Source organism: Hippopotamus amphibius, chromosome X (genome assembly GCF_030028045.1).
Source record: "Hippopotamus amphibius kiboko isolate mHipAmp2 chromosome X, mHipAmp2.hap2, whole genome shotgun sequence".
Taxonomy (NCBI): Eukaryota; Metazoa; Chordata; class Mammalia; order Artiodactyla; family Hippopotamidae; genus Hippopotamus; species Hippopotamus amphibius.
In genome coordinates this window covers 111,189,960-111,205,409 of record NC_080203.1, presented here as the reverse complement: position 1 = coordinate 111,205,409, position 15,450 = coordinate 111,189,960, and positions in this window count along the sequence as shown.

The following is a 15,450-nucleotide window of genomic DNA, read 5'->3' as shown; positions in this document are numbered from 1 at the left end:
TTTTCGTAGTTTTGCATTGATGCAGTTCAGTGGTTTTAAAAACTGGCTGAATAAATGAATCATTAAAAGGGTTACCATTTTAAAGATACCAAATGTTGAAGTCCCACCTCAGCCGTAGTCTACAAGATATTCCCAATGTTTCATGGTTGAGAACTTTCTGATTGAACCATCCCCAGCCCGCATTATATCATAGTAGCTGGCACACAGTAGGCTTGATAAATATATGTTTTAAATGAATAGAATTCTGGCAAGATTTAACCATGTAAAGGGGTAGGAAGCATGTAGAGCATTGTTATTTGGTGACCCTAATCTTTTGTACAGAAATGAATTATATAATGCTCACAGTTTTCTTAAAGAATAATGATTCCCTTGCAAAAGAATTGGTTTTATGCAATGAACTTTTAGGTATAATTTGAATTCATGGCAGTACTGCATTTGCCATATCTTTTAGTATCTTTTGAGAAGGCTGCCTGGAGATAAGAACTTAAGTGGAGTGTTTTGTATTTTTGCCAGTACCTTGAGAGCAGTTTTTGTTTTGTTTTTAATGGCAATAAAAATTAAATCCCGAAATCCTGAACACAGTTGATAAAAGTTTGGTGGTTTATTTGGCAAGTAAATGCCTCGAGCACTTCATTTGTACCACTTTGAAATGGGATTGATTGATTGATAAACGCAGACTTTAATTCTCTTACATTTAAAGAGGTATCAATGCTCTTTGAATGTTTAATTCCCCTTGGTAATCACCATGAACGTTTTTAGGATTTACTTGAAAAATACTTGTCTATTTGAAACTAGAATGCCAGACAGTGCTTATTAATATACTGTTCAGTGCAGTACTATACAAAAACACATTCCTGTGATTGCTTTATCTTATTGTCCCCTGGTAAGGGATCTTTTTTTAAGTTGGAAAAAAAACCCAGAAAAAGTTCAATGAAACACTTTCAAATATGGCCATTTTTCTTACAGTCCAATTGTTCATGTAAGTCTTCTGCCTAAACAGGCATATTGGTGCAGCCAAAATAGCTCTAAATTAGTCTATGTGTAGTAATGTAAATATTATTTCATTATAGACATGCCTACCCATAAAGAATCTAATTTTTATGTGATATTTTTCAAATACTGGCCAATTCCTGAAGGAAAATATCTATAATGTAAGGACAGTTGCCAATTATAAAAATCATTGTTTAGATGGAAACCCAGAGTATTCACCCACTTTGGTCATGACTTGCACTTATACAATGACATTTGATCAAGTTGTTTCTTAATAATTTATTCAGATGCTACTATTCAGTTTAAAATATTCCTTACCTAAAAGTAAACACGTCCTTGAAGTAAATGATTTGAACAAGAAAAACATGTAAGAAATGTGTGCCTATATATATATTTAGAGAGTAAATACATATGTAATACAATATATAGTAATATCATATATTGCCGTAAGATATATTAAGATTTTCAAGGTGTTAGGGTGTTTGGTGTTAGGCTTTTACACATGCTGAAGGGTAAGATATTTCACTGTTTGACTTCAAAAGCACACACTTTGGTTATCTCACAATTGTTTGAGATCATTCAAAGATCATGCCGAAAAATATACCATGGTGAGAAAGAGTCAACTCTAATATTTATTATGCAAAAAAAAAAAAAAAAAAAAAAAAGGAAAGGACAGACAGAGCATATCATTCCATGCCATGATTTCCATGTCAGAAGGGATCAATGCAACATAAATATGAAACAACTCATTTAAGCTATGAACTTAGTCAATAAGCTCATCTTTAAGTATAACTTTGATATGTTAATTTATTCAACTGGAGTGTCAGTAATATACTTTATAACTTCTTCTGAAGAGTGAGAAAATACTGGGACACCCACGTGTTGACTCTTCTTTCAGTAATTATTGTCAGTCTTTCAGTAATTATTATCAGCGTGTCCTAGGAAGCAGAAAAGCAATGGATAATCAACCGGGTAACTTTGCCTTGCCTGCCAAAATTTGTGTTGTTCTTGCTTTTGTTGTTTTCACATCCACTTTGAGTGTTCTTTCATAATGTATCATAAACCCAATAGGAATATTAGGTGAACTCTTAGAACTAAAAGGAAAGTTCTCATTCTTATAGCCTAGTAAATGTAAACACATTTGAATGTCAAATACACGCAGAAGACAAAGTCTGTTTGCCACAAGTGCAGAGCCAGTATTGAGGCTTTTCCACTTAGGAAAAGGAAGAAAAAATCTATTATTAAGACCATTTGTTCATGCTCTCAAGGTGTTCAAGGAGTTAAGCTTTCAGCTTTTTATACATTTATATCAAATATGAATTAGTGATTTCAGTGGTTGACTAGTCATCCCCATTTCTTCCTTGCTTGTCTATATTTTATTGGTTATTTAGGTCCAGAACTTTCCCATCTACATTGAAAATCATTTGATTGGAGCTAAGCATCCTATCCCACAGCACTGAGAAGCTGATTTCAGCAATTATTGTACAGCTTAACATACACACGATTCAGCTCCTCTCTCACATTGGTGTTGTACAAATTGAATGGATGTTGAACTTAATACTTGTGGGAAAAGTGTCAGCAAAAACGCTTTCACCAAAAGCTAGATATGTAGCAATTTTCCCATTATTTTCATTATTTTTAAAAATTTCTACTGATTATGTACCATCTCTTACATGAAACTGACTTTGAACTGATCAGATGTAATGGACTTAATTATGTCCTTAAACCATCTCAAACCTGATGATAGGCACAGCAAACCTGCTAGAGATGAATGGCCTAGATTTAAATGACCTTGCTGCCTTCTAAATTCTTCTTTTGATCATGGGCAGAGTTGATAGGCTCTTGCTCTGGGATGTAACTATGTATGGATTTGTATAGGTTTGTCAAATGAGAGTTAAAACCTCTATATCCATTTTACTAGAAAGGACACCAATTTTCTGGTTAATTATAGTCTGTTAAAAAAGCTTGAAAGATCTAATGAAACCTCACAATTGTTCAACTAGTACTTGATGAAGAGAATGAGGAGCTTATCATCTGTGGATGAAGTCAAGTCTACAGTTCTTTCATCTTTCTTTTCTTTGTTTCCCGTATGTTTTTTCTCTTTCTCTTAAACCTCTGCTCTTTTCCTTTGAATCTAGCTACACTTCGACATTCCCCACCACCATGACCTTTCTGCCTTTTCCTGCTCTTCTCTTTTTCTTCTGTCTTGTATCTTCCACTTACTCCCAGTGTCTTCTAAACTTTTGTGTTGTTGTAGTTTAAATGTGTATTCTCCCTGGTTATCCTATTTATTTGGTATGAATTCATCAGTTTTAAATTATTGTAATGTGTCATCACTTAAAACTTTCATTACCAAGTTTCATATCAGAGATATACTACTCAAGGTATGATCCATGGACCAGCAGCTTGGACATCACTTGGGAACTTGTTAGAAATGCCAAACCTCAGGCCCCTCCCCAGACCTTGAATCAGAATCTCCCATTCAGCAATATCCCCATGCCATTGGAATGCACCTGAAAGTGTGAGAAACACTATGTTAGAATGTATTTTCTATATAGTAAATGTTAGAATGCATTTTCTATATAGTAAAGTAGTAATTCAGTGGGGGAGTGAATAGTCATTTCAGCAAATGGTACTGGACAACTGTATATCCACATGCAAAAGAAAAAAGCTGGGCCCCCTACCTCACTCCATATGCAAAATTTAACTTAACACAGATCAAAGGTTAAATGTAAGAGCTAAAATAAAACCCCATACACTGCTGGTGGGATATATAAAATGGTGCAGACACTTAGGAAAACAGTTAGGCAGTTCCGAAAAAGGCACACAGCAGTTCCACTCCTAGGAATGTACACAAGAGAAATACGAACATGTATCCACACAAAAACTTGTACAAGAATATTCATAAAAGTCAGAAGTGAAAACAATCCAAATGTCAATCAACCATTGAATAGATAAATAAAATTATGTAGTATATCTATTCCACATAAAAAATATATATATTATTCAATCATAAAAGAAAAGAAGTACTGATTCAACCTACAACATGGATGAAAGTTGAAAACATTATTCTAACTCTGTTGTATTCTAAATAAAAAAGACCACATTTTATTTCACTTGCATAATATAGACGAAATAGACAAATCTAGAGAGACAAACTTGATCCATGGTTGCCCAGGGCAATGACTGCTAATTGGTACGGTTTCTTTTGAGAGGGGATGAAAATGTTCTAAAATTGATTATGGTTATGATTGCACGACTTGGTGAATATACTAAAACCACTGAACCATATATTCTAAATGGATGAATTTTGTAGTATGTGAATGATATCTCAAAAAAGCTGTTACCAGAAAAAGTTTCCATAATCATCATTAGTATTTGTCGTAAGTATACAAACTAAGGGCTCAGGTAAAAATGAAGATTCACTTATATCCTTCAAAGTCTGCAGACTGTAATTTTAATTATGTTTATGTTTGGATCATATAACAACATGTTTGAGTATTAATGATAATAATTATTACAGGTAGTGATTGTGGAAAGTTTATAATTTGACAAGCAGTGTACAAAACACTTTATGGAAGTTAGCTTGTTTAGTGCTTATAATAACATTACTGGATAGCAAAGCTATAATTCTCATTTTCAGAAGAGGAAACTGAGGCCAGGTTTCATAGGCTTATCAGTGGCAGAGCAGGGATTTAAAGCCAAGTCCATCTGATGCTAGAACTTAACGTTTGTAAGCTTCATATTATACTGCCTTCTTAGTGTATAGTGTACGATTAAGTTTATTAGTTGAAGTAGCAATTTAAAAAATCCCTTATGTTGTAGTAGCAAATTCTCATCTGGGAGTTTGGGATTGACATGTACACACCGCTATATTTAAAATTGATAACCAACAAGTACCTACTGTATAGCACAAGGAACTCTGCTCAATATTCTGTAATAACCTAAACGGGAAAAGAACTTGAAAAAGAATAGACACATGCATATGTATAACTGAATCACTTTGCTGTACACCTGAAACTAACACAACATTGTTAATCACCTATACTCCGGTATAAAATAAAAGATTTTAAAAAGTGGACATCTGTAAAGTTTTCACAATGAAAGGTTGGTATTCTTTCAAAAATCACAGTGGAATCAGTAATTTCCCTTTATTTTAGTCTTTTTACATTAGATATAATCCCTCCTTAACTTCTAAAATCCTTAAAACATTTCACTCGTGTATTACTATTTATTAATATATTTTAAAATAACTTTGTAATTATTTGTGTATTAGTTTTTCCCTCCTAGTATAGCATGATAGACCGTTAGTTCTGGAGTTCAGAATCTCTGGATTCTCATGTGGGTTTCAGCGTTTGCAAGATATGTGACCTCATGCATATTAGCCTTCTCTGCCTCAGTGATCTCATCTTTAAAATGGGGGTGTAAAAGAGCATCTCTCTCACAGTTTTGCTTTGAGAATTATATTGGATAATTTATGTAAATTGCTTAATATATTGCTGTACAAAAATTAAGCACTCATATCTATTAATATTAGATATTCATGTCTTGAGAATATAATTTTTATCATATACATCCTTATATATACCAATTCTGGTATATGATGGGTTGTTTTGGGAATGAATTCAGCTGTAAGTATCAGAAAACCTGTGAGTAGCTTAAACAGATAAAGATATATAAAAAGAAATCCAGAAGCATGCATCTGAGTACCGATACGCTACTAAGAATTCAAGTTTCTTCCATTTTTCTGTATCACCATTTTTTAGTTTGTGAGTTTTATTCTCATGTTCACAGAATTGCTGCAGTAAGGCAGATATTGTGTTCACATTGCAGAAAGATAAGAGGGAAAAGAACAAAAGAAGTGAAAAGGCTGGATGAAGAACGCTCGCTGAATCTATCCATGATAAAATCTTTCCTTATATTCCTATCAAAGGATTTCTGCTTGTATCTTCTTGGCAGAAAATAAGATATCTAGTTACCTTTAGCTGCAAGAAAGTCTAGAAGATAAATATTTTAGATTTCTAGCCCTTATATAAGGGAAAACAATGGAGAAGAGTGTCCTGAATGACTTTAGGGTAACTGATCCAAAAGATCTACTATAGTACTCATTGGTCATTCAGTGAACCAAAGAAAAAAGTAAACATGTAACCCTTTAATAGAATGCACCAAGGCTTTTTATATAAAATGAAATCCATGTATATACTTAAATATGATGATTCCCTTTATCCAGTATTTTGCCACTAAAGTGTCTGAAGTAAGGAATGAAACTTTACACAGATAATTTATTTTGGCAGCATTGTCACGATGACAGGAAAAAAAATTGTCCCTAGAACAGACCCTGAAAAAAACTGCTTTTAGTAAATACTCGGAGGTGTTTCTGTTGCTACAGATAATCATAGGAATTGCCAGAAATTAAAATGTGCAAAGGATAAATACAAATCTTTCCCCTCCTTTGCAATGTTGGCGAGATCTTGCTTCTTTTTTAACCTCCATAGTCTTGTTGTCATGTTTTGTACCTTCTTTCTTTGTAGAGTCTCTGTGACAGCTCAGTTATCACTATTTCCATCTCCGTAACCACTCAAACTTTTGTCAATTGTAGATGTGTGATTTCAGGAAATTGTTACCAGACCTCTTTGTCTTTAACCAGTCCTCCTTGAACTCATCCATTCATAATGCTGCTATATGCTTTCCACCCCAGCCTCAGTTATCGTCCATGAATTTTTTTTTTAATCTTGAAAGCCCTCCACAAGGTGTATGCAGTGCAGGGTGATCTAACTATTCTTTCTCTTTCCATACCCTAGTAGCCTCTCATTCATGAAGACCCTCCCCTTTCTATCTCCACAGAAAGTCTTCCTCGTTCTACTTTTAAAGAGATACTCTTGACCTAGATTATTTCATTAATGCAAGATGACCTGAACTAAACTGACTCCATGTTAAATCCTCCTATTCATTCTTGCCTCCTTGTCAAAATGTCCTTCTTGATTTATTGATTCATTCACTGATTAACTAGCACATACTTTTGGAGCATTGTGTGTGCCAGACCTTTTGCTAAACATAATATTTATGGGAATAAAGAATTTAGGCTGTGTTCTCAAGGAGATTACAATCTATTGAGGAAGAATGATTTTATACTACTATTAGGATAGACTCTGGTTTTTTGAAATCTTGAGCTGTAGTTGATCAAGTCCCTCACTCTCCCCTTCTATCTCCCCCACAAATACACATGTACACACACACATTGAAATGAAAGTTTGTTAAAATAAAGAGGGATTAATTCTACTTCTTTCTTTTTGAATTACATCCTCAACCACAAGTACACAATAGGATTCTAATAAAAATTAATTTTTAAAAAATATTCTGGGAAAAAGCTGAAGAAAAATTAGGATGGAGTGAGGTAAGAATAAATATTTTCTTGACTTGTGAGAAGATACAACAAATATCATATAATTATGACTCAACAAATATTCATGAAAAATATTTTTTAAAATATGGGAATTAAAAATAATGGACATAAAGAATCTTTCCCTTTGTATATATGTAGTGTGGTACTGTTATGCTACTTGGTAGCAGACTAGAAATATGCACATAATCTAAGTAGAGAGAAAGGATGGTTAATGTTAGTTCTGTGTTTTTCCAGTATACCATGTTTTTCAAAATCTCTCAAAAAATGTAAATAAGTAATAATTGATGTTTTTGTTTGGTTTGTCTTGCAACATCTTATCTTTGAGGGTTTTTTTTTTGTTTGTTTGTTTGTTTGAAACACATATTTGTCATTGTCCAGTTATTATGCCTACATTGTTTTTTGCTCCCTGAAGGGTACTAGGTACCATTAAAAAACGGTATAACTCAGTATCTCAATTCATGGTCAAACACACATAAAGAGTATCTCCTTTTGTTACCAAACCAAACTCAGGTTCTCTAGCCTGATGCACACCAAAGCAAATACACTGACACTGAGTTGTGGTGAAGGAAAGTACAGTGTTTATTTGCAGGCCACGAATCAAGGAGAACAGGCAGCTCATACTCAAAAGACATGAACTCCCAAATGAGTTTTAGGCAAGAGTTTTTAAAGACAGTGTTAAGGGAGAGGGTCTTAGGATGCATGATCAGCTTGTGGACCTTCTTCTGATTGGTTGGTGGTGAGGTAACAGGGCACTGTTTCAAAACTATCAGTCATCAACCTTCTGGTTCCAACCAGTCTGGGGTCTACTGCTTGTGGTCATCATGGAGTCACCATCCTCCATTGGGTGGGGGTCTTAATTCCTGCAGAACAATTCAAAGATATGCATCATATTGTTATGTATATCCCTTGAGGGGGAACTAGGAGTCCCGTGACTCTGTTGTTCTGGTCATTGAGTCTGCTCTTTGGAACTCGAGGAAGGCCTAGGAGGCTAAAGCCTTTTTTCTACAAACAAGAAATGGGGGATATGGAGGGGTTTTACTTGGGGAGGTCCCACAGGTTCCTAGTTGGTTTCAATCCCTCCTTTGATACTCCTTAATCCTGAGGGGAACAGGGGCAGGACAAGAAAGGAAATAAGTTTTAGATAGAGAGATTAATCATAAACTCAGCAGGGGAACTCAATTATAGGGGGACTCAGTTTCACTTTTACACCCTTGGATGTAAACTGAATGCTCATGATGTATTCTTTTACATGAACATCTAATTATTCAAGTTAAACTCTGATTTTTTTCCATCTTATTTTTAGAGTGAGGTTTTTGTTTTTTTCTTCCTTCCATAGTCAGGCAATCTTTTTCAGTGATCTCTAATGTTTCCCAAGAAGTTAGAATCTTAGCGAGTGTTTGAATCTTAAATTATTGTTTGTTCTCTCTTGGCTCAAAGATCTCACTCTTTCGAATTGCAAAACCCTTTCTCTTATTGCTGAAAGCATTTAATGTATGCAAACTTACATTTGGCTTGAAAGCATTTTTAAAAATAAACTTTTCAAATTGGAATGTTCTTACTGAATTCAGGCTTTTATGATGCTGTTTGATTTGGCATATGTTCCTTGTGATAGCTGCATTGAAAACACTTTGCATTTGAGAGACTTTCCTTGCCTTATTGGGACATTTCAACTCAATTTATAGTTATCAGTAGGAAAAGAAAGAAAACATTTCCATCCAAAAGAGGTTTCAGTAGGATTTAGCAGTAAGTACTTTAAAAAGAACAACAGCATCAACCTTGAACCTTTGCCCACTTTATTAAAACAAAGGAACATTACAAGATTCTCTCTTCCTTTTTTAAGGATCCACAGAAGGAGGGTTCTCCCTAGTCTCTTTGAAAATCTAGTAGTCTTCTCCTTCAAGAAACTTTTCTTTCTGTCTTACCTGATCCACTTACACTCAGAATAAGACTAAATGTATTGCACAGTGTTATCTTTAATGCTACAGGGTTGGCATTGGTTGAATACTTGGATCCTTCACAGAGAACATGTATGTATCAGGATGCATTTGGCTACACATAATAGTCAATTCTTAGAGGCTTAGACCATGAGGATGGTTACTGTTTACTTACAGGGAGCTTGAGGGTAGATGTTTGCATGGTTAGAAACATATATCATGGTTAGACTGCTGCCTGATTCTTCACAAATGGAAGAAATCTGGAAAATTAGCATGTAACTTGACAATCTTACCAAGACCGCAGAAATTCCCTTTTAGCTTTGTTATGGTCCTTAACCTTCCAAGGCAACCACTGTTCAGACTTCTGACAGCACGTTATTTTTCTCAATTTTGTACCTTTTATAGATGGTATCATACACAATGTATTCCATTGTGCATTATGCTTCTGAGATTTACCCCACATTGTTGCATGTAACTGAAGATTTTAGTCGTTACTGTGTAGTATTATAGAGTGGGAAATACGCTGTAATTTATATGAACTCTATTGTTTTGGTAGTTTCCATTTTATAGATGTTATTAATAATATTATATCAGCATTCAATATATGAGCATTTAGAATGTCTTTAGGTAAACATAGGACCACAATTCTATTTGATATCTAAGAGAGGAATTACCTAGTTATAAGGCATACATATGTTGAGCTTCAGTAAATACTGACATCCCGTTTTCCAGAGCAAGACATCTTTTTCCTCATTCTGAGGATCACATTTTAAATTTTGTAAATATGTTTTCCAATCATCAGGGGGTAAATATAAACTGAAGCACGTGTGCAATGAATTGCATTTAATTGGAAATGAAGATGTGAAAGCTAAGTGGGGGGAGAGTATATTTATATTAGTTCACAAAAGAACATATTCAAAAAAGCAAACAACAATACCTTGGGTATATTAGAGAGTTAAAAAGGGTAAAGCCAGGTTTTTGAAAGTGGCCTAGTTTTTTTTTTCCCCCCTCCCTTTTAAAGAATCTTATAGGTCATTGAGGGGAAAATAAATACTTGTCATTTCAGAAAGCATATCTTTTTTTTTTTGGTAGAAAATAAAATCCACCTATAAAATATGAAAATTAAACTTGGAGCAGATCGCAGGAGACAATTCTAGCCACCCAAACACTGTTTGTTTCTTTTTACAATTTTTCTAATTTATTAACTTAAAATATTTGTGGCTATATTCAAGTTTCCTATATTTCAGTTTTTAATAATATTGAATTGTTTCAGGATATCTGATCTTGATATAATAAACATCAAATGTTTTGTTATAACTTTTAGTGGATTTTATATAAACCAATTCCGTGCTACAGCACAGAATATATAGGGGAACAGAGTAGGGCTGTTTCTTGCATATGAACCTTTATGGGGCTGAGGGAGGTATTTACTTAGAGTATAAAATGCTTGTTTGTACTTAAATTGATTTAGCTAAAATTTTTCAAAGATGAATCTTAGTTCAATGGTATTCTTCTAGTTTATTTCTCACTGTCAAAAAGTCTCCTTCAATGTCATTTTAAGTGAGAAAGTCAAATGATATTTTGAAACATTGGCTTGAAGAAAACCGTAGTTCAGTTTGCTTTGATGAGAAGGAAAAATAATTTCCAATATTAGATTAGACTGAAAAGAAATATAAAAGAGAGTTTTACTGGAAGATCTTTGCCTTTTATCCTTTTAAGGTTTCATGGAACTATTATAAAACTATTCCCTTTTGTTTAAGATGTTCCTTTAAGCAACTTTCTAAGCCTCAAGGCATTTATCTTAGGCTTTGTACTCTTGGGCTGTATTGTCAGAAGTCTTTGTTTTAAAAAGCCTTTAGTAAAATTCTTTAAGTTTGGATTTAGGCCCTGACAACAACAACAAAGTACTTAATATTGCTGCCTTTCTTTATGTAATGATCAACTCCGCATATGCTCTCCTTTATGTTAGTGAGTCATTTTCTTGAATCCTTTTCTGAAATGAGGTTACAGAATAATGTGACATAAATCTTATACGTATGCTCTGATTTTTAAAGAGTCTTCATTTTTACTTTTGTTGGTCCAAATATAGAAATTACCTCCTCCCATTCCCCTCTCCTCAATTAGCTGCCAATGGTCTGGAACTTAACGATTCTACCTCATGTGATTCTATTTGTTTGTAATCCTATATTCAACATTGTACTGAAGTCTGTTAAACATTGATAAGCTGGTTTTTATGCAGCAGGTCCTCAGAGAGCATTGCACTAAAGTGCTGTAAAGACTGGATTAGTTTTAGGTATTGTGAGGTGGTTTTGAGACATTTTCCTACTGTCTGTTCTTCCAAAGGTGCCAAATCAACTTGGCCTTGATTTAATATTGCTAAAATTGTAATGCTGAGCTGACTTGGAGCTTCACATACTTCAAAATGAGTTTTTCTAGCGGTGATTTAACAAATACTTCTATTTTTTTTTAAACTACTGAGGAATGCAATGCACAAGTGGGACATTATTGTGTAGTTGCTGTGAGACACCAAGTTCTTTGCCAAAATCTTAAGTTCTTTTCATTGCTATTCTAGTTATACCTTCTTCTGTTATCTCTTGCCAGGATTCTAACAGCCTCATCTGATAACTGTTTTTATTTAGTAAGGAGAGTTGTATTGTATTTAATTTCTTCTGAGTTGTACAGAATTAAAATCATCCTGCATTCCAGAGATAACCACTGTTAACATTTGGAAGTATATCTTTCCTGTAAATGCTTTCTATACATAGACATATTTTGACAATTAAAATGGTGTTGTGCTTCACAGGTTGTTTTATAACTCACTTTAAACAATAATTTTGTTATATAATATTTCATGCACAGAAAATAATATATATTCATATGTAAGATATAAAAATAAAATAAACACACCTCATAACCACCACCTAATTTACAGAATAGTACTGATACTTTGAAGTCCCATGTATCCCTGTGAAATATTAATCCTTTCTCATTTTTGCAAGGATAAATAACTGCTCTTTTTATTTATGTATTTATTATCCTCTTAATTTGAAAAAAGTTTCAGTATATGTATATATACACATATACACACATATATAAAATATATATATACACATACATGTACATTGTTTTTGTGTGTTTTTCAACTGTATGTAAATGTTATAATGCATGCAATCTTTTCTGACTCATTTGTAATTCACCATTTTCTCTGAGGTTCCTCCCAGGAACAAGTACAGCTGTAGTTCCATCCTTTTGACTGCTCTTTAGTATTCCATGGTATAAACATATGACACTGTAGTTATGCTCTCCTTAATGGGAAGTGGCTTGATCTCAGAGTTACTCTAACAAACAATCCTCCTATGAAATTATTGTTTATGTCTCCTGGTGCACATAAGCAAGAATGTCTTCAGAGCCAGTGACTAGGAGTGAAATTGATAGGTCATCTCATATGTCCATAAACTTCAGTATGATGCAATATTCTTTTCTAAAATGACCCACAAATAACCCTAAAACCATTAGTGTGTAAAAGTTCACATCTTTCCACACTTTTACTCACCCTTAGTATTGTGTAAAGCCTTAATAAAATGCTGTCTTATTTAACTTAGATTTCCCTGATTCATAGTGATGTTGAATGACGTTTTACGTTTATTGCTCCTGTCTTCTTTTTCGTGAGGTAACTATCTGTCGCTCATATTCTGTATAATAATTTTTGTCAGCGTTGTGTTGATTAATATCTTTTCTCTGTTTGTAGATTGTATTTTCACCTTATTAATGGTATATTTTGAAAATTAGAAGCTCTTTTAATGTAGTCATATTTATTAATCTTTTCCTTATGGTTTGTCCTTGAGTCTTGTTAAACACTTCTTCCCTACCATGCAATCACACAAATATTCTCCCAGTATTTCCTTCAAAAATTATTAAAAATTTTCTTTACACCGTTAAAACTACAATCCATAAGGAATTCAGTCTTTTAATGGTGTGAGAGAGTGATTTGAATTCTTTATTTTTTCAATAGGAGTGGTCAGTTATCCCAGCACTTTGTCCTGAATAATATATTCTCTCCCCACTGAACTGCAGCAAGTCAAATGTTTTAGGATAAAGCCAGTTGCTATGAAAAAAATAGTCCCCCAAATTTCAGGGGCCTCATACAGTGTAACAGGTTCTGGTCAATGTTTTCCTCCCCTTGATTGTTAAAAAACCCAGTCTCCTTCCGTCTTATGTCTCCACCATCCACTAGGACATTATAGTCTTCTGTACCCAGCTGGAAGATGGAGGAAGAAAGGCATGCTAACTTCTTCAACAACTTCATCAAAAAACTCTCTTATTGCCACTCATATTCCATTGGCAAAAACTAGTCATGTGGCAATACACAAATGAAAAAGGTGCAGGGAAACATTGTTCTGTAGTGGACAGTAGCTTCCCAGAGGCATTTCTCCTATAAGGAAGAGTATGATTATTTTTGTGGTGCTCAGCTAGCTATCTCAGCTGTATCAGGTTTCTGTATATGCTTTGGTCTCTTCCTCTCTAGTAGTACAAGTCCCTATATCTTGTTGATCCTCCATTGTGTCTTTGCCAAGTATCATAAAGAAAAATTGGCCATTTTAATTGGAAAGCATTGGATCTACAGATCATTCTGGAAGGAATCAATATATTTACATAATGAGTCTACTTATCCATTAGCATTATATCTCTCTATTTACTTCCATGGGCTTAAATGTCTTTCAGTATCCTTTATAATCTTATTCAAAAAGTTATACAGAATTTTTTAGATTTATTTTTAGGGATTTTATTTTTTAATGTTATATTATTTTTAACATTATAAACTATTTTTCCAAAGTTTTGTTTTTCTTTCCTTGACTTGATTTGTTACTAATTCCAATAATTTCTGTTCAAATTTTTTGAAGGGGTTGTATGTGGATATCATATTATATATAAATATAAGATTTATTTTTCTTCTCATTTTTATATTTTCTTGGTTGTCTAACTGAACAGAAGTGGTGACAGGCATCGCTGATTTGTTCTTGACTTGAGAGGAAATTATTTTGACCTTTCATTATCAAATATAGTGCTTGCTGTAGATTTCTGCTTATGACGCATTGTATCTGTTGTAATATATTGCAGGATTCTGTTTGCTTGTATTTTGTCTAGAATTTTCCATCAAAGTTCACAAGTAAAATTGGCCTACGAGTTTTTCTTCTTATACTGTCCTACTTAGTTTTGGTATCAAGATTATATTGGCTTCATTTTAGGGTTGATATTTTCCCATTTCTGTTTCCTCGGAGAGTTTCTGTAAGCTTAGAATCATCTGTTCTTCACAAGTTCAGTAGAACTCACCCATAAAACCATTTAAGGCTGGTGTTTTGTTAAGGAGATATTTTAACGTCTGATTTTGTTTCTGTAATGATTAAAGAACTCTTCAGTTTTTTTTATTTCTTTTTGGATAAGATTTTATAGCTTCTGAGTTTCAAGAAACTTGTTTACTATATCTTAGCTTTAAGTTTATGGACATACTTTTTTTCATTGAAGTATGGTTGGCTTACAGTAGTATTATGTTAGTTTTAGGTGTACAACATGGTAATTCAATATTTTTACAGGTTGTACTCCATGCAAAGTTATTATACAATATTGAGTATATATTACCTATGCTGTACATTACATCCTTGTAACTTAATTATTTTATACCTAGTGGTTTATACCTCTTAATTCCCTTCATCTATTTTGCCCCTCCCCCCACACTCCTCCCCTCTGGCAACCACAAGTTTGTTCTCTATATCTGTGAGTCTATTTCTTTTTTTAAATATTTGTTCATTTGTTTTATTTTATAGATTCCACATATAAATGATAACATACAATATTTCTCTTTCTGTGTCTGATTTATTTCACTAAGCATAACACACTTCAGATCCATCTATGTTGCTGCAAATGGCAAATTTTCTTTTTTTATGGCTGAGTAGTATTCCTATATATATATTTTTTTTTCACATCTTTATCCATTCATCTGTTGATGGATGCTTAAGTTGCATCCATATCTTGGTTTTTGTAAGTAATGCTGCTATGAACACTGGGATGCATACATTTTTCTGAATTGGTGTTTTTGTTTTCTTCTGATAAGTACCAGGAGTGGAA